Source organism: Heterocephalus glaber, unplaced genomic scaffold (genome assembly GCF_053883595.1).
Source record: "Heterocephalus glaber isolate CG9 unplaced genomic scaffold, H.glaber_assembly_v1.0 deba00001608, whole genome shotgun sequence".
NCBI lineage: Eukaryota > Metazoa > Chordata > Mammalia > Rodentia > Bathyergidae > Heterocephalus > Heterocephalus glaber.
The window spans coordinates 7,607,897-7,628,857 of NW_028258379.1; the positions used below are offsets into that span (position 1 = coordinate 7,607,897).

Sequence of the window (20,961 nt, forward strand, 5' to 3'; positions counted from 1 at the left end):
CAGAGTGCCGTAGTTTTCTGTGTAGAGGTCTTTTGCTTCCTTTGTTAGATTGATTCCTAGGTATTTCATTTTTTTGGATGCTATTATAAAAGGAATTGTTTCCCTAATTTCTCTCTTAGTGAATCTGTTATTTGTGTATAAGAAGGTTATTGTTTTTTGAGTGTTGACTTTGCATCCAGCTACTCTACTGAATCTGTCAATTAGGTCTAGAAGTCTTTTGGCAGAGTTTTTTGGGCCTTGTATGTAAAGTATCATATCAGCAAATAATGAGAGTTTAATTTCTTCCTTTCCTATCTTTATTCCTTTTATTTCTTTTTCTTTTCTAATTGCTATGGCTAATGTTTCCAGAACTGTATTGAACAGGAGTGGTGATAGTGGGCATCCTTGTCTTGTTCCTGATTTTAGTGTGTAAGTTTTCAGTTTTTGACCATTTAGTATGACGTTGGCTGTTGCTTTTTCACAGATAGCCTTAATCAGGGTGAGATAAAGACCTTGTATTCCAGTTTTCTGTAGGGTTTTTATCATGAATGGTGTTGGATTTTGTCGAATGCTTTTTCTGCATCTATTGGGATGATCATATGGTTTTTGTCTTCTGTTAATACAGTGTATTACGTTTATTGATTTACGTATGTTGAACCATCCTTGCATCCCTGGGATAAATCTGACTTGGTCAGGGTGTGTGATCTTCTTGATGACCCTCTGTCTTCTCTTTGCCAGTATCTTGTTGAGGATTTTTGCCTCTATGTTCATTAGGGACATTGGTCTACAGTTCTCTTTTTTGGTTGGGTCTTTCCCTGGTTTTGGGATCAATGTAACACTTGCTTCCAGAAAAGAATATGGAAGCCTTGCTTCTCTTTCAATTTCACTGAAGAGTTTAAAGAGTAATGGTGACAGTTCTTCTCTAAATGTCTTGCAGAATTTAGCAGTGAAGCTATCAGGACCTGGGCTTTTCTTTGTTGGTAAATTTTTTATTACATTTTCAATTTCACTGATTGTAATTGGGGTGTTTAGAAATTCTACGTCTTCTCCATTTAACTTTGGCAATTCATATGTATCTAGGAATCTGTCCATTTCTTCTGTGTTTTCTGTTTTATGAGAGGACAGGTTCTGTTTTATGAGAGTAGGTATTGATGATCCTGTGGATATCTGCAGCATCTGTTATGATTTCACCTTTTTTATTCTTAACTGCATGGATTTGAGCCTTTTCTTTCCTTTTTCTGATAAGGTTGGTTAAAGGTTTATTGAGTTTATTTATTCTTTGGAAAAACCAACTCTTTGATTCATTTATTTTTTTATATTGTTCTCTTAGTCTCCATTGTCTTGATTTCTGCTCTGATCTTTATAATTTCCTCTCTTGTAGGAGCTTTGGGTTTGTTATCCTCTTTTTCTAGGAGCTTGGGGTTCTGCATTAGGTTGTTAATTTGAGTTCTCTCTGTTTTCCTAATATGGGCATTCACTGCTATGAATTTCTTTCTTAGAACTGCTTTCGTTGTGTCCTATAGATTCCTGTATGTCGTGCTGGCATTATCATTTACTTGTAGAAACTGCCTGATTTCTTCAATTTCCTCTGTGACCCATTGGTTGTTCAGGAGGGTGTCATTCAATTTCCATGTGTTTGTGGGGGTTTTGCGATTTCTTACATTATTGATCTCTAATTTTATTGCACTGTGGCCTGACAATATACAGGGGGTAACTTCAGTTCTTTTACATTTACATAGACATGTCCTATGAGCTACCATGTGGTCTATTTTGGGAAATGACCCGTGTGCAGCCGAAATGAATGTGCATTCTGATTTTGTGGGGTGGAACACTCTGTAAACATCTATTAAGCCCGTTTGTTCAATAGCTTGGCTCAGTTCTAGAATTTGTTGTTAATTTTTTGTCTAGATGATCTGTGTATTTGTGATAGTGGGATATTGAGGTCCCCCACTACAATTGTATTAGTACTTATTTGGTTTTGCATGTCCGTTAATATTTGTTTCATATAGTTTGGGGCATTCGTATTTGGTGCATATATATTTAGGATTGTCCTCTCTTCCTCTTGGATTGTTCCCTTCACAAGCATGTAGTGACCATCTTTGTCTCTCCTAATTAGTTCTGGTTTGAAATCTACTTTGTCTACAAATAAGATTGCTACCCCTGCTTTTTTTTGTCGCATGGAGAACTGTTTTCCATCCTTTTACTTTCAGCCTATGAATTTCTTTTTGAGTTAAGTGTGTTTCTTGTATACAGAATATTGTTGGATTTTGCTTCTTAATCCATTCTTCCAGTCTCTTTCTTTTGATTGGTGAATTGAGGCCATTAACATTGATGGTTATAATTGATAAATATTGACTCATCCTTATCATGATGTTTTACTGTTGTTGGCTCTTTTATTTTTTATTTTTCCCCCTTTCCCTTTAGTTTCTTGCCTTGCCTGGTGGCTTCCCTCTGTTGGGCCTCATGGATTTGTGACCTTCGTTGTCTTTTTCTAGGATATTGTTTAGAATTGTTTGGAGTGCTGGTTTGGTGTTCATGAAATTTCTCAAGTGTTCATTGTCGTGAAAGTATCCAATTTCCCCCATCGATTTTGAAAAATAATTTTGCAGGATGCAGCATTCTAGGTTGGAAGGTATTTTCTTTTAGGGCTTGAAATACTTCACTCCTTTGTGTTGAGAAGTCTGCTGTGATTCTAATGGGCTTTCCTTTGTATGTGATTTATTTCTTTTCTCTAACTGCTTGTAGGATTTTGTTCTTCTGTTGGGTTTCTGGGATCTTGACTGTTACATGTCTAGGTGTAGATTTGTTTTTATCGTGGCTAGTTGGAGTTCTGTGTGCCACACTTATCTGTATGTCCAATTCTCCACCTCTGAGAAGTTTTCTGCTATTACTTCTATGAACATTTTTTTCATGTCAATTGTACTTTCTCCTGATTTTCCATGGACTCGTATCAGTCTTATGTTATTCTTCTTTGCATCGTCTAGTAGCTGCTGGATTGATTTCTCATGGTCCCTTACTATTTTTGAGAAATCTCTGTTTTCATGGTCATTAACCTCAATCCTGTCTTTTATATCTGATAATCTGTCTTCACATTCCCTTAATCTGCTGTGTATACTTTCAATGGAGTTTTTAATCTCCTGGATATCTGTTTGAATCTGTTTCATGGATTCCATTTCTTTCTTATGCTGGCCATTCATGGCTTCCAGCATGTTTTTGAGCTCATCTATTTTTTTATCTGTTTGTGTTCTGGACGCTCTAATCATGTCTTTCACTCTGCTCACCATCTCTGTAGTTATCTGGGAAATTTTTTCTGTTTTGAATTTTTCTAGGGCCTTATTTATCTGTTTTGTTACTTCCTGTGCTATTAGTTCCAGGTGTCCAGGGGGTTGATTATCAGACTTTTCCACCTTGTTTCCCCCAGAATTTACCCTTGGTGAGGTGGAAGTCTGAGTTTGTGCTTTGCTTAAATGTCTTCTCATTTTTGTTTTTGGTACTGTCCTTGGTTTAATTCCTGGGGTGATATTTTGAAATTGCTTATTGTAAGTATCTTTGTTGCTTGTAATTAGAACCCTTATGGAATGATTGCTTCTCAGAGGTGTCTTCCAGATATACCTGGTCTTTAGATTTTGAGTCTAATGACTCTGGGGCTGTCTCATTTTCATTATACCAGGAAGGACAACTGAGTAGATTAATCACAACACCTTAGCCCAGGTGATACAATCAGCAACACCATAGCATCAAGTACCTCTTAGAAAATGACAATTTGTGGGAGTTATTAATATATCATTTTTAACTATATGAATTAAATCCAAATTGAGGACCAACCCACCATATGTTTATAGTGAATAGACTCTTCAATATAGCAACTTTACCCTTTGCAATGGAGAGTTAGAAGGAGTTAGGGAGGGAGGAATAGGTAGGTAGAAGGATAGGGGAAGGTTAACAGTGAGGCCGGGGGACACAGGCAAGAGAAGGAAAAAGAGTCAAAAAGAAAAATGAAGAAATACGAATTAGGGCCAGCATAGGAACACAAAGGGAGATGAAGTATAGTGTGGGACAGTGAGAGAAAGGAAAGAGAAAGAAAGGAAAAAAAAGAAGAGAAAAATAAAAATTTGAAAAGAGTAGGAAAAAGAATTAAAAATAAGAGCAAAATAACAATAATAATAATTTTGAAAATAACAAATCAAAAAAATGAAAATGAAGGGCCTCCTTCAGGGTATGTTTCTGCTGTCACAATAGACAACGTGGGCAGCAGTGTGCAGATATAAATCAATGAGGCTCAGCAAGCCATTCACAGACCCATGAGATTCAGGCAGATTTCTGGCTTCAAGTTCCAAGTTGAGCTCCCTGTCCTCCTGCAGGGTTGAACTCTGCAAGGCTGTACTCCAGGTTCCAGCTGCCTTTCCCCTGACAATAGTCCAGGTTCCGATGGGAGGTGATGATCCCTCCAACTTATCAAGTATGGTGGTCTGGTGTCCCCTGTGCCTTTGCAATGTGGAACCTTGTAGAAGCACAGCCAGGAGGCCAGAGGCCTGGGTCTGTTGGGGTAGGTGGGGGTGTGGTGTGTGCAGGAGCCCATGCTGCTCAGCAGGTCACTGCCATGGGCGTGATCAATATTATTTCATTTTATAGGTCTCGTTAGATATTTTTATTTCTTCATGGTTCATTCTGGTAGGTCATTTGTTTCCGGGAATTTACTTATTTCTTCTAGATTCTCTGATTTATTGGAATGTAAGTTTACAAAATAATTTTTAATCTCTGGTTTTCAGTGGTATCTGCTAATTTCACATTTTTTCATTTCTAATTTTATTAATGTGTGTTATCTTTTTCCTTTGGTACTTTTTGCTATGAGTTCATTATTGTCTTTTCCTACTTTTTTTTTGGTACTGGGGATCAAACTCGGGACCTTGTACTTGCAAGGCAGGTGGCAGAACCACTGAGCTAAATCCCCAGCTCTATTATTATCTTTTCAGAGAACCAACTCTTTGATTAATTGACCTTTGGTATTTTTTTAGTCTCTGTTTCAGTAATTTTTCCTCTGATCTTTCCTGTTACTTTCTGTCTAAATTTTTTTTGGGGGAAGGGGTGGCTTGGTGATTTGCACTCACTTTGTTTTTCTAATGTAAGTACTACTAAGCATTTCCCTTAGAACTGCTTTCATTATACCCAACAGGTTCTGATATGTTGTGTTTTCATTATCATTTGATTCTAGGAATTTTAAATTTCTCTTGGATCTCTTTTTGTCCTGTGATCCATTTATCATACAGGAGTATATTAATCACCCACGAGCTTTAGTCTTGTCTGTAGGAAGGAAGAGTACCCATAATAGCCATGCAGCCTGGCCTGTTTGGAGGCCTCATTCTAAGCAGTGTAGGCCTTGGGGCAGGCCTCACGGGGTGACAACTTCAGAGCTGCAAGTTTTCCTGTGGTGGCAAATGGCCTCTGAGCAACTCCTTACTAGGTGGCAGTGGTGCCCATACCAGTTCCTTCTTTCCTTGTAAATGTTGTTGGACAGACCTAGGGAGGGTGATGCCTAATGGCAAAACTTTTAGATCTTTCAGTGTTACAACTGTCCCTCTGTGGCACATGCTGTAGGTTCGCTATCACTAACCTAGAGCCTGGCCTCAGTGGGGCTGGGTCTGGTTCTGGGGCCGGGACAGGAGGCATCTGGGCAGGGACAGGGTATGTGAGAGGTGACCCAGAGTCTGCTGTCACGGTTGGATGCCAGCTTTGGGAGAGGTGCTGACTTTGACTCTTGGAACTAGCTATTAGAGGAGATAGGTGAGTATTCGATACTAGCAGGATACCTTAAAAAAGAATCCCAAGCTCAACACAATAATTTTGAGTTTATAGAAGATCGAAAGAAAACTATAAACAAAATTGCAACATGCTTAGAATTGTGAAGCATATCTTCACAGCCTAGAGTCTCATGAAGAACTTAAACTGGAGAAACTAAAGAAGCTAGAACCAATCCTAAAGAGTAATCTTATATATAATCAAGAATTTGCATTTGATGTTCAGGCTGTCCTGTTAAAAAGAATTTTTGCATCTAGTGAAGAAGAGAACTTAGCATTTGAAGAAGATGAGGAAGAAGGTGATGCCAGAGCAGGTTCTCCTGATTCTTTTCATGGTAGAATTTGTGGTACTTTTATTATCAAGGTTGTAATCACAGGCAGGAATAACATGGCTCACTTTTAGAATTGAAAAAAATGATCTGAAAGACACTAGGCAATACATTGATCCTTATATTACAATTAATGTAAAACATCTGAATAGCATAGGTTAATATTTGTGCAAAATATTCCTGTGGCTTCAAGAAAAGGAGATACATATGTTCATTTTAATGTGAACATTGAGTTCCAGAAGCATGTTGAAAAATTAACCAGAGGTGCAGCTATCTTCTTTGAATTGAAACACTGCAAAGCTTAAAAAAAAAAAAAAAGTTTACCAGCACCAAGTGTTTTGTTCTCATGAGGATGGATGAGATTAAACCTGAGCCAATTATAATGGAATTATACAAGAAACCACTGACTTTAAAAGAATGGAATTATAGTTATTGACCAAGAAATCACTTTTTCTTCATCTACATCAAACATTGCACAAGGAATGACCATGACATGAATAAGCTGGAACTTCTGTGAATCTTTCCCCTTGGTAGAAACTATCATGGAGGTAAAATATTAGCCCTTCGACAAACAAGAAGTGCGGTGTGCTCATGCTAGCCAGTGAGTGAGTCCATTGTGCAGATAACAGCACATCACTGATGCATAAGACTCCTTTGGCTATAAGCTTCTTGTAGATATTGTTAATGTTTTTAGTTTTGTATTGTGCAATTAATAGTCTATTTCATAATATACCAATGTTCCTATCCTGCTTCCTAGAGCAGTGGTATTTTGCTAACATGCTCATCAAATTAAGGCAGCAATACGAATGTGTTAAAGTTTACACATATGCACACTTTTGTTCCAGTATGCTCTTTTGGTTTGAGTTAACATCAAATTCTACATTAAGGTGCATAAGTTAGTACCAAATTGTACAAAGAGGAATTGGACCGACCAGTCATAATGCATTGTCTGAATGGAAGAGTGTAGGTTGCTCCTTACACACAATGCTGCATCTCAAACTGATCTGATAGTTCTCCTGCTTAGAAATAATGTGCTTTGCCCGGATCAGCATCCCATATGGGAGTATACCCAGATGGTAGCTGCAGTTTTTACCCAATGACTAGATTCTTCTTCTGAAAGTGAGCATATTTTAGTCATGTTGATCAGCTGTTCTGCATCACATTGTTGTTGTTGTTTTTTTATAATGATTGTAGGGTTAACATTGGAAGCATCTCAAAGTAAATACAAAATATTAGATGAGTTTGCAGTGTTTTTTAAGTTATGTCATCTAAAAATAATTGAGTCGGGCTGGGGATTTAGCTCAGTGGTTTCACGGTCTGCTGTGCAAGCGCAAGGACCCGAGTTCGATCCCCGGAACCAAAAAACCAAACAAACAAACAAACAATAATTGAGTCATGTGCTAATGAGATACTGCTAGTGTAACTTCTATTTTTCTAACAACTGATTGTTAAACCTTAAAACCTGCATACCTTCTTAGAGTGATGATTGTGCAAACCTAGAGTGATACTCTGTTTTTAAGTATGTATACATAGATTAAAAAGCCATTTAGTTCCTATCTAGGTAAATTGCCATTCATCCATATGAAAATGTACAGGTCACTAGTTTATTATAATTTTAACTATTTGTATGACTTTTGATTTTAAAAAAGGATACAGTTTCATAGTACATATACAGTGAATATTGTTGTGTGATGGGCTTTCTGAATTAGCTGCATAACCCACATATTTTAACATTCAGTATTTTAAATGAACAATGCATGAGAGGAATACAGTATCAGAAAATTGCCTATATTTAAACTAATATAATAACCCAAGTTATACCATTCAGTATATTTAAAAAAAAAAAATAACCAGGGTGGGGATTTAGCTCAGTGGTGCCCACTGCCTGCCTTGCAAGCACGAGGTCCCAAGTTCAATCCCCGGTACCAAAAAAAAAAAGTAACCACAATTAAGTTGGTATAGCCTTTGTACCTCAAGAGATCTAGTCTTTACTTTCAGTTGTGTGAGGTCAGTTCTGTTCAACATGTGAAAGTTAATAAAATCTATATGAGCCTAAAATAATTCTCAATAAAATCAGTATTCTGTTTCATCTTGATTGGATCAATTCCAAATGCTGAAATGATTCAATCCACTATAGCTCTAGGGCAATGATGGTGAACCTTTTAGAGCTTTCAGTGATAACAAACAGCCCACTGTGGTGCGCGTGCCATACATTTACCACCACTACTGTAGGGGAAGAAGAATTTGCCTTAGTAAATTCTTTTGTTTTTCTTTCAATTCTTATTAAACTCCTGAGTTGTCAAATATTCAGATGATAAGCACCTCAAAGGGCAAGAGTCCCACATCTTTTCCAGATCATGCATACTTTTTAAGGTGTTCAGCAGGATTCTGTATCTTGTGCAATACTCAGTACCTCTGTTTAATGTTGGTGATAAGACCTAAAAAAATTATCCCCTAAAATGTACCAATAAAATGTAGCAAAACTGAAGAAAAGTGTATAGTATTAGTCAGTGTCTGTGTGTTTTGTAATTTTTGTGGTTTCTTTAGCTGTTGATTTCCAGTTTCATTCCATTGTGATCTGATAAGATTGTTTCAGTACTTTTGTATTTATTGGGACTTGCTTTATGGCCTAAAAAAAATGGTCTGCTTTAGAGAAAGTTCCATGGGCTACTGAAAAGAAGGTGTTTTTGGATGAAGAATTCTGTGAATATGTTAAATCCGTTTGATCTATAGTGTAACTCTGATGTATCTTTGTTGATTTGGGGAGGAAGGTATTTGGTTGGCCTATTCATGAGCAGGGAGTACTTAAGTTTCTTGTTATGATTGTATTGATCTCTGTCCTTCTATGTAAAATAGTGTTTGTTTTATGAAATTGGATGTGGTGATATTCAGTGGATATATGAGTTGTAATAAAAATGCAGTGAATACTTAATTTAAAACATATTGCAGTAAAAGATATATTTTCATTAATTCCCCTCAAATTACTCCCTCTCACTTCAAACAAACTTACCCCATCATTCTTGCCACTTTCTGAAGCAGTTTTGAAAATTCTCTTTTGTAATTATATTTAGTTGTGATGTCATGGCTACCTTCAAGTCCTGAATCAATTCAAAACGTTTATCTTTTTTGATGATTTTGACTTTGGGGAAGAGCTAAAAGTTCCAACTACCAGATTTGGTCAGTAAGGTAGGTGAGAACGCTATAATGTTTTTCTGGGACTTCTTTTCCATTGGATGGCACTTAGGAGAAGTATCTGTCATTTTTTTTATCATAGCTTATAAGAACACAAAAGACTTCCAGAAGTGGTTCAGAATGTGGCAAGAATGATGGTGCAAGTGTTCTAAGTGAGAGGGAATATTTAGAGAAAGATTAAAGGCAACATGTCATTTACTGTAAAATTTTTTTTGAAAGTTTAAACATTCATTCGTTTTTATCATACTTCCTATATTTCTAATTGTTATCTCCTCTTGGTGAATTGTTCCTTATATCAGTATTTATTGGCTTTGTTTATCTCTTCTGACCAGTTTTGATTTGAAGTCTAATTTATTGGAAGAATATAGCTATTCCTGTTTGCTTTTGGACTCCAGCTATTTGTAGTATCATTTTATTTCCTTTCACTTACATTCTTTGTATATCATTGTGGATGAGGTGTGTTTCTTGCAGGCAACATATAGATAGTTCTTAATTTTAAATCCATTTTGCCTATATGTGTTTTGTTAATTGGAGAGACCATTTACATTAATTATTACTATGGAAAGGTATATAGTAGTTTGTGTCTTTCTGTCATTTTGTTATTTTTCTGCTGTTTTATTTATTTCTGTTTCTAACTCATTTAACTATTCTCCAAGTGAGATTTATTCTTTCTGTTAGCCTCGTGGTTGTTGTCCTCATTGTCTCTGTTTAGGATTTCTTTGTGGTCATGAAATTTTAAAATTTATCTTTATCACAGATAATCTTCCAAGTATGAATGAGATCCTTGTGGGATATAGTCATTTGGATTGGAAGTGATTTTCTATCAAGGCTTGAAAATCTTCATTCTAACCTCTCTTGACTTTAAAGGTTTTTTTTTTTTTTTTTGAGAAATCTATTATTCTGATGAATTACCCCTTATAAGTATTCTTATAAGTATTCTTCTACTTTTAGTATTCTTTTTTTATTTCTGGATTTCTGGAATTTTAACTGTCAGATACCATGAATAGGTACTTTTTTTTTTTTTGGAGTGCCTAGAATTTGGTAAAAGTTCACTTAGTAGGTGTCATAATCAAACTATTGTTTCATTAAATGCTCGTCTTTTTCAGAAGAATTTTTCAAAAAGTATAATATTTTAAATTAAAATTAGCATAGCTTGTTGTTGACACAGTGTGATCAAGACTTCTGATCTTGAGGTGTTGAATTATCCTAGTGATTTTCTCATGACTTTTGATTTGCTTTAGGTGTGTTAATGTTGACCAGATGTACACCAAATTAAACTGATAATACAATTTCTGGCATCACTCATTTTTTATCCAGAGCAAAACAACTTGGTTCTGTACTTAGTTCAAATCCTATTTATTTACAGAGGCAAAAATGGCTTTGCAAAATTTAGTATGTATTCAAGCAGCTACCAAAATTAATTTCTTGGACTATTAGGTTGGCTCTTTTCTATTTCTGGTGCAGTCATTGTGGGAGCAACTATGTTCTGAGTCTTACAGGTCTCTCTGTTGCTTAGCTTGCTCTCCCCACCGGTTCTCTTCCCTGTCTCCCACTTGAATAGGTACTTTTTTGATCATTTCTATTTGGGGTTCTGCATGTGTCCTATACTTATGTATTAATTTCATTACCCAAATTTGAGAAATTTTCTGGGATAATTTCACTGAATAGTTTCTTTAAAAATTTCATTAGCTTATAATTCAACCCCTTGCTTAAGGCCAATGATTCTTCAGTATGTTTTTTTAAGAGCTGTCTATTAGCTCTTGGATAATCTTTTCATTATTTCTTGTTCTTATTATTACTGACTGTTTTAAGATAAGTCCTAATATGCTTTCTTCTTATTCATCTTGAGTATTGCCAAGAGATTCAGTTTAGCTTCTTGATTTATTCAGATTTTCATTTCCAGGATTTATGCTTGATTTTTGCTTCAAAGCTTCTGTCCCTTCACTAAAGTGGGATTTTGTATCCTGCATTTCTTTATGTTAATTTTTATCATCATTGAGCTCATTGATCATTTTAGTAATGATTTCCTCTGCTTATTTGTTTTTTGATCTAATTAATAATTTTATCTCAGTTTTATCCCTACTTAATCAATATTACATCAGCAACTACACTTGTAACTTTATTGGTTGACCATAGTTTTGTCCTGCCTCATTGTGATTTTCCATAGGATCAATATTACCTAAGCAACTGTACTTGTAGTCTTATTAGTTGACTATAGTTTTGTTATACCTTATCCCCACCTCACCTCACCTCATGGCTTTGCTCTGTAACGCTCCCTTGAGAAGCAGAGTCTGTGGGCAACCCACTTTCCAGGCCCCTTTCTGTCTCTCTTAGACAGAAGCTATCTTTCTCTCAAAATATTTCCTACTCTTAACTTCTGTTGTTCCTAGAATTCATTCTTCAGTTTTAGAGAACATGAACTCGGCATGTCTGGATTGATCTAGCAGGTTGGGAGTTTTATTTTCCTTATATTATTTGGAGGTCCATGTATCATCCCTGAATCATATGCCCTATATCAACAGCAACTATAGAGGTAAAAGCAGTAAGTAGCACTCATAAACACTTAGGTATACACATATTAATTCCCCCAGGCAAATATAAAAAGAAACACCAAATAAATATGTCAATAAAACCAGATTTGATATTTCCTCTTGTAGTATTTATACTGCAGTCAATTGTTGAATGTTGCCTGATTGGGGTAGGCCGGTGAAAGTATTTTTATTTTTCAGTTCTGTCCAATTAGGAATGCTGTTTAGAGAAGGCATGAAGTCTAGCAATGTGCAGAGCTGGCTCATACCTATTGTGTGATTTTTTTTTTTTTTTCATACCAGGGATCAAACTTGGGTCCTTGCGCTTGCGAGGCAGGCGGCAGAACCACTAAGCCAAATCCCCAGCCCTTCGTACCTATTGACTTAATCTCTTCCATACCTGAGAATGGGGTGTGGGGTAGAAAGTTCAGGCTATCTGCTGAATCTGTAACAGTTCCACAGAATGCACCTGAGTGCTTTAATTTTCCAGACTGTTTTTGGAGGTGTAAATGGCCAGTGTCTCCATGCCCCATCTTTACTATGAATCTCTCTGAGCAGATTGGAGGGGTATGGATACACAGGTTGTTTGTATTAGGGGCCATGGATGCCTAGCTTTCCACTGGACCCTATAAAGATGCCTGCAGACTGAGAACCTCTCCTACCAAAAAACAAAACAAAAACAAAAAACTAAAAAAATGTGAATGAATGTGTTGCCTGGCACTGTATTCAAATTGCTACAGTTTTGCACTCAGCAAAATCCCTCCACCTCACTGAGGTTCTTCCAGCCTAGAGTTCAAACTCTTTAGAAGCAGAACCTGGAGTCTTTCACCTGGTTTTGTGATTTTAGTTTTTACTGTATCATACTACCTTTTTCTCTGGTCCTAGCTACTAGGGCAGGTGTTACAGAAAAGTGTGGGATTTTTCTATCCCTAGGCAGAGGTAGATATCTACTCAAAGTGGCTTCTCACCTCAACTCCTCCTGCATCCAACTCTTGTTTGTTCTACCAAGGCAAGGAATAGGGTGGGGGTGTTGCTTCTAAGGTGGCTTCCCAATGTTACCCTATCTAAATCTGGAGAGGAAACAGGAATTACTACTCCTATCACTATTTGGTTGGTTGCACTCAGATCTCCTACTTCTCAGGATGTTATGTATCTCTGTCTAGCAGCAGAGTCTGTGTTAACAAGAGTATGCTGAATTTTCTCTTTTATCGCTGTGTAGGAGGAAAACTTTCTCCTCCGCTAGTGAACTGCAGTTCATTTAGTTCCAGAGTGTGTTGCTTCAGTTAATTTACTTATCTTTCTAAACACCAGTATTTTAGGGTTTTGTCTGGTTGCCAGCTCTGTCAAGTTGCAGTCTCACGATTTCCGTTGGTACCCTTATCCCTTCACAGACTTGTTGTTTTGGAAAAATATTCTGGAGTGACTTGTGAGTGTAGGCTACTTGCAGTCCTCCATCTCCCAACTCTGCTAATGAGTTTTTAAAGCTTCTTATAGTTTGTGGATATTAATTCTTTGTTCAAGATGTAATTTGCACATATTTTCTCAGAGTATGTAGATTGTCTCTTCATTCTGTGGTTTATGCTGAAGTTTTTTTACTTTGTTATTGTGCTCATTATTTCATATTAATTGTACAAATTAATGAATTTGTTGTGAAATTTCCATAAGTGTATATAACATACTTTGATTGTATTCACCTTCCTTCCCCCGCCATCCTTCCCTTTCCCTAATAGTTCCCTTTCTGCTTTCACCTCATTTTATTTTTTTCCCTTGATTCCAAAAATGAGAGAAAGTATGCAGTACTAGTCTTTCTGAGACTGACTTATTTTGTTTAACATTATGATCTACAGGTCCATCCATTTTCCAGCAAATTACATAATTTAATTATTCTTTATGATTCAATTATATTGCATTGTGTATATATACCACATTTTCTTAGTCCATTCATCAAGGGATGGGCATCTAGGTTGATTCCATAAACTGGTCAAGGTGAATAGTGTCACAATAAGCATGTGTATTCAGGTTTCTGTATAGTGTGTTGACTTGGTTTTTTTTCAGGTATATATACCCAGGAGTGTTAAGTTTTATGAGGAAACTTCATACTGTTTTCCATAGCAGCTGGAATTTACATTTGGTGGGAAATTACCTTCCCACCAAAGTATAAGGGTTTATTTATTTCCCCATATCCTCACTAGCATTTTTTTCTTTCTTTTTTTCCTTAATAATTTCCATTCTGACTAGGGTTAAATGGAATCTAAATGTAGTTTTGATTTGCCTTTCCCTAATGGCTAAATAAAGTTTAGCACTTTTTCATATGTTTATTGGACATTTGTACTTCTTCTTTTGAGCAGGATCTGTCCAGTACTTTGCCTATTTATTGAATTACTTGTCCTTCTGGTATAATTATTCTGTGTTCTTTATATATTCTGAATATTAATCTTGTTGGATGAATGGCCATGAAAGATTCTTTCCCATCCTGTAGACTGTTTCCTCATTTCCTCACTTTGTTGATCATTTTCTTTGCTATGCAGAATCTTTTCAATTTGATGTAATCCCATTCAGCAATTCTGCTATCATTTCCTGAGTTTATTCAGGAATGATTACCTATACCAGTATCTTGAAATGGTTTCCCTATATTTTCATCTAGTACTTTCTCAAATTTTGGGGTCATACATTAATATTTTTGGTGCATTTTGAGTTGACTTTTGTACAGGATAGGAGATAGAGATCTAGTTTCCAACTTCTGTGGGTACATGTCCAGTTTTCCCAACACCATTTATTGAAGAGGCTATCGTCTCTGTGTTGTATGTTTTTGATTCCTCTGTGGAAGATCAGCTTAGATGCCCATCAGTTGTAGACCCTTGATTTTATTCCTGGGTCCTCCACTCTTTTCCATTGGTCTACTTGTCTGTTTTTATACCAGTACCATGCTTATTTTGTTACAATGGTTCTGTAGCATATTTTGAAATCAGGTATTGTGATGTCTCCAGCATTGCTGGTTTGCTCAGGATTACTCTGGCTATTTCAAATTTTTTATGCTTTCATGTGAATTCTCAGACTTTTCCCTAGTCCTCTGAAAAATGTCATTAGTATGTTGTTGACTGTTACCTTGAATCTGCATATTGCTTTGGATAGTATGACCATTTTAACAATAATAATTTTCCCAATCTATGAACATGGGAAGCCTCTTCATCTCCCACTTTTCTTCAGTTTCTTTTCTCACTGTTTTATAATGTTCATTGAAGAGGTTTTTCACCTCCTTAGGATGATTCCTAGGTATATTTTTTGTGACTTTTATGAATAATAACTTCTGATTTTTTTCCTCAGCAAGTTTATTATTTGCATATAGGAAATCTATGTTGATTTTGCATCCTACTCCTTTAATGAATTTGTTTATTAGATCTAAGAGACTTATATTGAACTCTGTTATTTTCTAGGTACAGATTCATATTATTTGAAAATGGATAATTTGATCTACTCCTATTGCATTTGTACTTCTTTTATTTTATTTTACTTTTTTGTCTTGCCTAATTATAATTGTGCTGGATAAAGTTTCCAATACTATGCTGAATAAGAATGGTGAAAATGGGCTCCAGGCCCAGAGGTAGGGGCTTCCAAGCTGCCATCCTGCCACTCCTGGCCAGAGGAAGGGGCTTCCAGGTAGCCATCCATCCTGCCGCTCCTAGCCCAGAGGAAGGGGCTTCCAGGCCGCCATCCATCAGACCGCTCCCAGCTCAGAAGAGCTGAGCCAAGGGGACACCAACAGCACCCTCACGCCAACAGCACCCTCCTACTCCCAGGTCAAAATGAGAAGACAGGGAAACAAGTCTCAAAACCAGACTTCCAGATCACCTACAGCAACTCCAAAGGAAAATGAGATGGAACACTCTGATACTCAGCCACCTGGACCCCCTGAACTGGCAACAAAAGGGGATCTGGAAAAAATGAAATCAGAAATAATCTCTCAGATAACAGCAGAGATTGTGCTCATACTACAAGATGTGATTAATAAATCTAGAGAGGAGCTGAGGAACATGATGGCATCCCAACATAGGAAACAAATGGAATCCATAAAACAGATGCAAATAGATTTCCAAGAGATGAAAAACTCCATTGAAAGTCTACACAGCACAACGAGCCAATGTGAGGACAGAATTTCAGATATAGAAGATAAGATTGCAATTAGTGAGCAGGAAAAGAAAAATTGCTTTAAAATTGTAAGGGGCCACAAGGAATTAATCCAGCAGCTGCTAGACGATGCACAGAAGAATAACATAAGACTGATTGGAGTCAAAGAAGAAACAGGAGAGAGTACAGATGACATAAAATCTGTTCACAGAAGTGATGGCAGAAAACTTCCCAAGCAGGGGAAAAGAACTTGACATAGAGATAAGTGAGGCATATTGGACTCCAAATAGCCTTGATCAAAAAAATCTACACATAGGCATATAATTGTAAAGATTCCAGAACAAAACAGAAGAACAAAGTTCTACAAGCAGTTAGAGAAAAGAAACAATCACATATAAAGAAAGCCCATCAGAATCACAGCAGACTTCTCAACCCAAACCCTCAAGGCAAGAAGAGCTTGGAGTGACATATTCAAGCCCAAAAGGAAAACAGCCTCCAACCCAGATTGATGTACCCTGCAAAACTATCTTTCATAATTGATGGAGAAATAAGATACTTTCATAACAAAGAGCACCTTAGGAACTTCATGAATACCAAGCCAGCACTCCAAAAAATTTTAGACAATACCCTAGGAAAGGACAATGAGGATCACAACCCCAGGAAACACAGCAGAATGAACCCATTGGGCGCAACGAGAAATTAAATGTAAAGGGGGAGAATCCAACAAAAAGAAAAAGTCATGACAATGATAAGTCAATACGTTTCATTTATATCCATCAATGTTAATGGTTTCAATTCACCAATCAAAAGAAATAGACTGGAAGAATGGGTCAAGAAGCAAAATCCAACAATATGCTGCATACAAGAAAAAAACTTAATTCAAAAAGAAAGTCATAGACTGAAAGTTAAAGGGTGGAAAACAATGCTCCAGGACATGGGAACCCAAAAAAAAGCAGGAGTAGCTATCCTCTTTGCAGGTCAAGTAGATTTCAAAGCAACACTGATTGAGAGAGACAAAGAAGGACACTACATCCTTGTAAAGGGAAGAATCCAAGAGGAAGAGATGACAGTCACAAATATCAACATACCAAACACTACTGCACCCAATTATATAAAACACAGACATGAAAAGTCATATATGCAGTAATATAGTTCTAGCGGGGGACCCCAATACCCCACCGTGACAAATAGGTAGATGAACTAGACAAAAACTAAGTAATGAAATACTAGAACTCAATCGAACTCTTGAATAAATGAACTTAACAGATGATTACAGAGTGTTCCACACCACAAAATCAGAATACACATACTTCTCAGCTGCACATGGGTCATTCTCCAAAATAGACCACATGCTCATGCATAGAACATGTTTACGTAAGTGCAAAGGAATTGAAGTTATCGCCTGTATATTATCAGACCACAGTACAATGAAATTGGAGATCCCTACCAAAGAAACTAGAAAAATTTCATAAGCACGTGGAAATTGAACAAAACACTTCTGAATTATCAATGGGTCACAGAGCAAATTGAAAAAATCAGACAGTTCCTTCAATTAAATGACAATGACAATACAACGTATAATCTATGGGACACAATGAAAGCAGTCTTAGGGAAAATGATAGCAGTGAATACACATATTAGTAAAACAGAACAAGCCTAATTAAACAACATGATTCTGAACCTCAAGCTTCTAGAAAAAGAAGAGCAGGACAAACCCAAAGCTCATACGATGGAGGAAATTATAAAGAAATCAATGGAGACTAAGAGAACGATACAAAAAAATCAATGAAGCCAAGAGTTGGCTCTTTGAAAGAATCAACAAAATTGACAAACCCTTAGCCAGCCTTATCAGAAATAGGAAAGAAAAAGAAAAGGCCCAAATCCATGTAATTAGGAATGAAAAGGGTGAAATTACAACAGACCCAGAAGAAATCTAGAGGATCATCAATACCTACTTCCAGAACCTATACGCTAATAAGATGGAAAACACAGAAGAAATGGACATATTCCTAGATACATATGAATTACCAAAGTTGAACGAAGATCTAAAAATTCTAAATGACCCAATATCCATGAAATTGAAAATGTAATTAAAAACTTCCCAACTAAGAAAATCCCAGGCCTTGATGGCTTCACTGCTGAATTCTGCAAGACATTTAGAGAGGAACTACTGCCACTAATGTTTAAACTCTTCAATGAAATTGAAAGGGAAGCAATACTCCCAAATTCATTCCTGGAACCAAGCATCACCTTGATCCCCAAAGCAGAGAAAGACTGAACCCAAAAAGAGAACTATAGGCCAATCTCACTAATGAACATAGAAGCAAAAATCCTTAATAAGGTACTGTCAAATAGAATGCAGAAGATCATCAAGAAAATTATACACCCTGATCAAGTGGGATTCATCCAGGGATGCAGGGATCATTCAACATAAGAAAATCAATCAATATGTAATACTCTATATCAATAGAGCCAAGGACAAAAACTATGTTATTATCTCTATACACACAGAAAAAGCATTTGACAAAATCCAACATGCATTTATGATAAAAAACCCTACAAAATATTGGAATAGGTGGTCTCTACCTCAAACTGATAAAAGCCATCTATGAAAAACCAACACCCAGAATCATACTAAATGGTCAAAAACTGAAATCCTTCACCCTAAAACCAGGAACAAGACAAGGATGTCCACTAACACCACTCCTGTTCAATATAGTTTTGGAAACATTAGCCATGGCAATTAGACAAAAGAAAGAAAAGGAATAAAGATAGGAAATGTAGAAGTCATATTGTCATTATTTGCAGATGACATGATACTCTATATAGAAGACCCCAAGAGTCTTCTAGACTTAATAACCAAATTCAGTAAAGTAGCTGGATACAAGATCCACACACAAAAATCAGTAACTTTCCTCTACACGAATAACAGACTCCCTGAGAGAGAAATAGGGCAAATAATTCCTTTCACAATAGCATCCAAAAAACTGAAATACGTGGGAATCAACCTATTGAAAGAAATCAAAGACCTCTTCTCTGAAAACTATAGCACTCTGAAAAGAGAGATTGAAGATGATATCAGAAAATGGACAGACATCCCTTGCTCCTAGGTAGGAAGGATCAATATAGTGAAAATGGCCATACTTCCAAAACTGCTATATAGATTCAATGCAATTGAGATCCCAGTAGCATACTTCACAGACTTTGAGAAGACAATCCCAAAATTCATTTGGAACAAGAAGAAACCCAAAACAGCAAAAGCAATTCTAGGTAACAGAGACATGGCAGGGGGTATCACAGTCCCCAGCCTGCAACTATACTACAAAGCTACTGTGATAAAAACAGCATGGTACTGGCAAAGAAACAGACCTGAGGACCAATGGAAGAGATTAGAAGATGCCGAAACAACTGTAGACACACTCAGCCAAACCCAGCCTTTATCTTTGATAAACGAGCCAAACACCCTCAACTGGAGGAAAAATAGCCTCTTTAATAAATGGTGCTGGAGAAATTGGGCTTCAACTTGCCAAAGATTAAAACTCGACCTATATCTGATGCCATGCACTAAACTAAAATTGAAATGGATTAAATATCTAAGTATTAAAATAGAAATGCTGAACCGGCTGGAACAGAGGTTAGGTAGAACCCTTGAAGACATCGGTGTAGGAAAAGATTTTATGAACAAAACCTCAGTTGCCCATGAACTAGCACAAACAATCAACAAGTGGGATCTCTTCTTATTAAAAGGCTTCTGCACAGCAAGAGAAACCACCAACAGTGTGAAGAGACAACCCACAATGTGGGAAAAAATCTTCACCTGCTTTTCCTCAGACAAAGGCCTACTATCTCGAATCTATAAAGAACTTAAAAAGACTAGGCCTCCCAAATTTAACAACCCCATTGGAAAATGGGCATCTGAAATGAACAGACATTTCTCAGACAAAGAAGTAGAAATAGCAAATAAATACATGAAAAAATCTTCAACATCAATGGTCTTTCAAGAGCTGCAAATGAAAACAATGCTGAGATTCCACCTCCAGAAAGCACTCCAGAAAGCATGGCTGCTGTCATGAAATCAACCAATAACAAATGCTGGCGGGGCTGTGGGGGAAGAGGAACCCTGCTCCACTGCTGGTGGGAGTGTAGACTGGTGCAACCACTGTGGAAATCAGTATGAAGATACCTCAAAGAACTAGGACTGGAAGTCCCATTTGACACAGCTATTCTGCTGCTGGGTATCTTCCCAACAGAATTAAAAGAATCATACCACAGTGATATATGTGCACACATGTTCATAGCAGCACAGCTTGTAATAGCTAAAACTTTGAAACAGCCCAAATGCCCTTCAACTGCAGACTGAATAAAGAAAATGTGTTTTTTAAATAGAATGGAGTACTACTCAGCCATAATAAATGAAAAATTAGAGACATTTATAGCTAAATGGATTTACCTTGAGGCGATACTCTTAAGTGAAATAAGTAAGACACACATGTGTAAATACAGAATAGTTTCTCTAGCATGAGAAACTGAAAGTGTAAATAAGGACTAAAAGGTAGAGTAGATAATGTGAAAAAGGAAGAAAAGGGGTAAAGGGGAAGAGGAAGTGGGAGGGGTAGGGGAAAGGAAAGAAGCGAATGGAATTAATATAAGAAAATGGAAAAATGGAAACAAAGTCTTTATAGATAGGGAGGAATGGAGGGGTTGAAGGGAGAGCAGGGGAATGAGGAAAATAAGAACCAAGAGAGTGTATGTAAAGGTGCAAATTTCCAATGACGAATGTCATTATATTGTATACCTAAAATGTACCAATGATTAGAATGAATAATCGATAATGCAAAATAGGAAGACAGGGTCCAAAGGGGTAGGGGTAGTGGGAGGGGCAGGGGAAAGGAAAGAAAGGAAAGGAAAACATGATGAGAAATGGAAAAAATGGAAACAAAGTCTTTGTAAATAGGAAAGGGTGGAGGGGGTGAAGGGAGGACTGGGAATGGGGAAGAAATAAGAACGAAAATG

At 36.8% G+C, this 20,961-nt stretch overlaps 1 protein-coding gene and 1 pseudogene across 35 annotated transcripts in view; both read left to right on the plus strand.

Annotated features, from left to right (window-relative positions):
* The window catches only part of Gphn (gephyrin), a 589,435-nt gene that overhangs the window by 157,227 nt on the left and 411,247 nt on the right, over positions 1-20,961 (plus strand). The gene's annotated exons all lie outside the window — the stretch shown is intronic.
* Positions 5,664-19,913, plus strand: LOC101725586 (axin interactor, dorsalization-associated protein pseudogene; annotated as a pseudogene). The gene has a single exon (XR_015444929.1). The product of XR_015444929.1 is annotated as an axin interactor, dorsalization-associated protein pseudogene (transcript).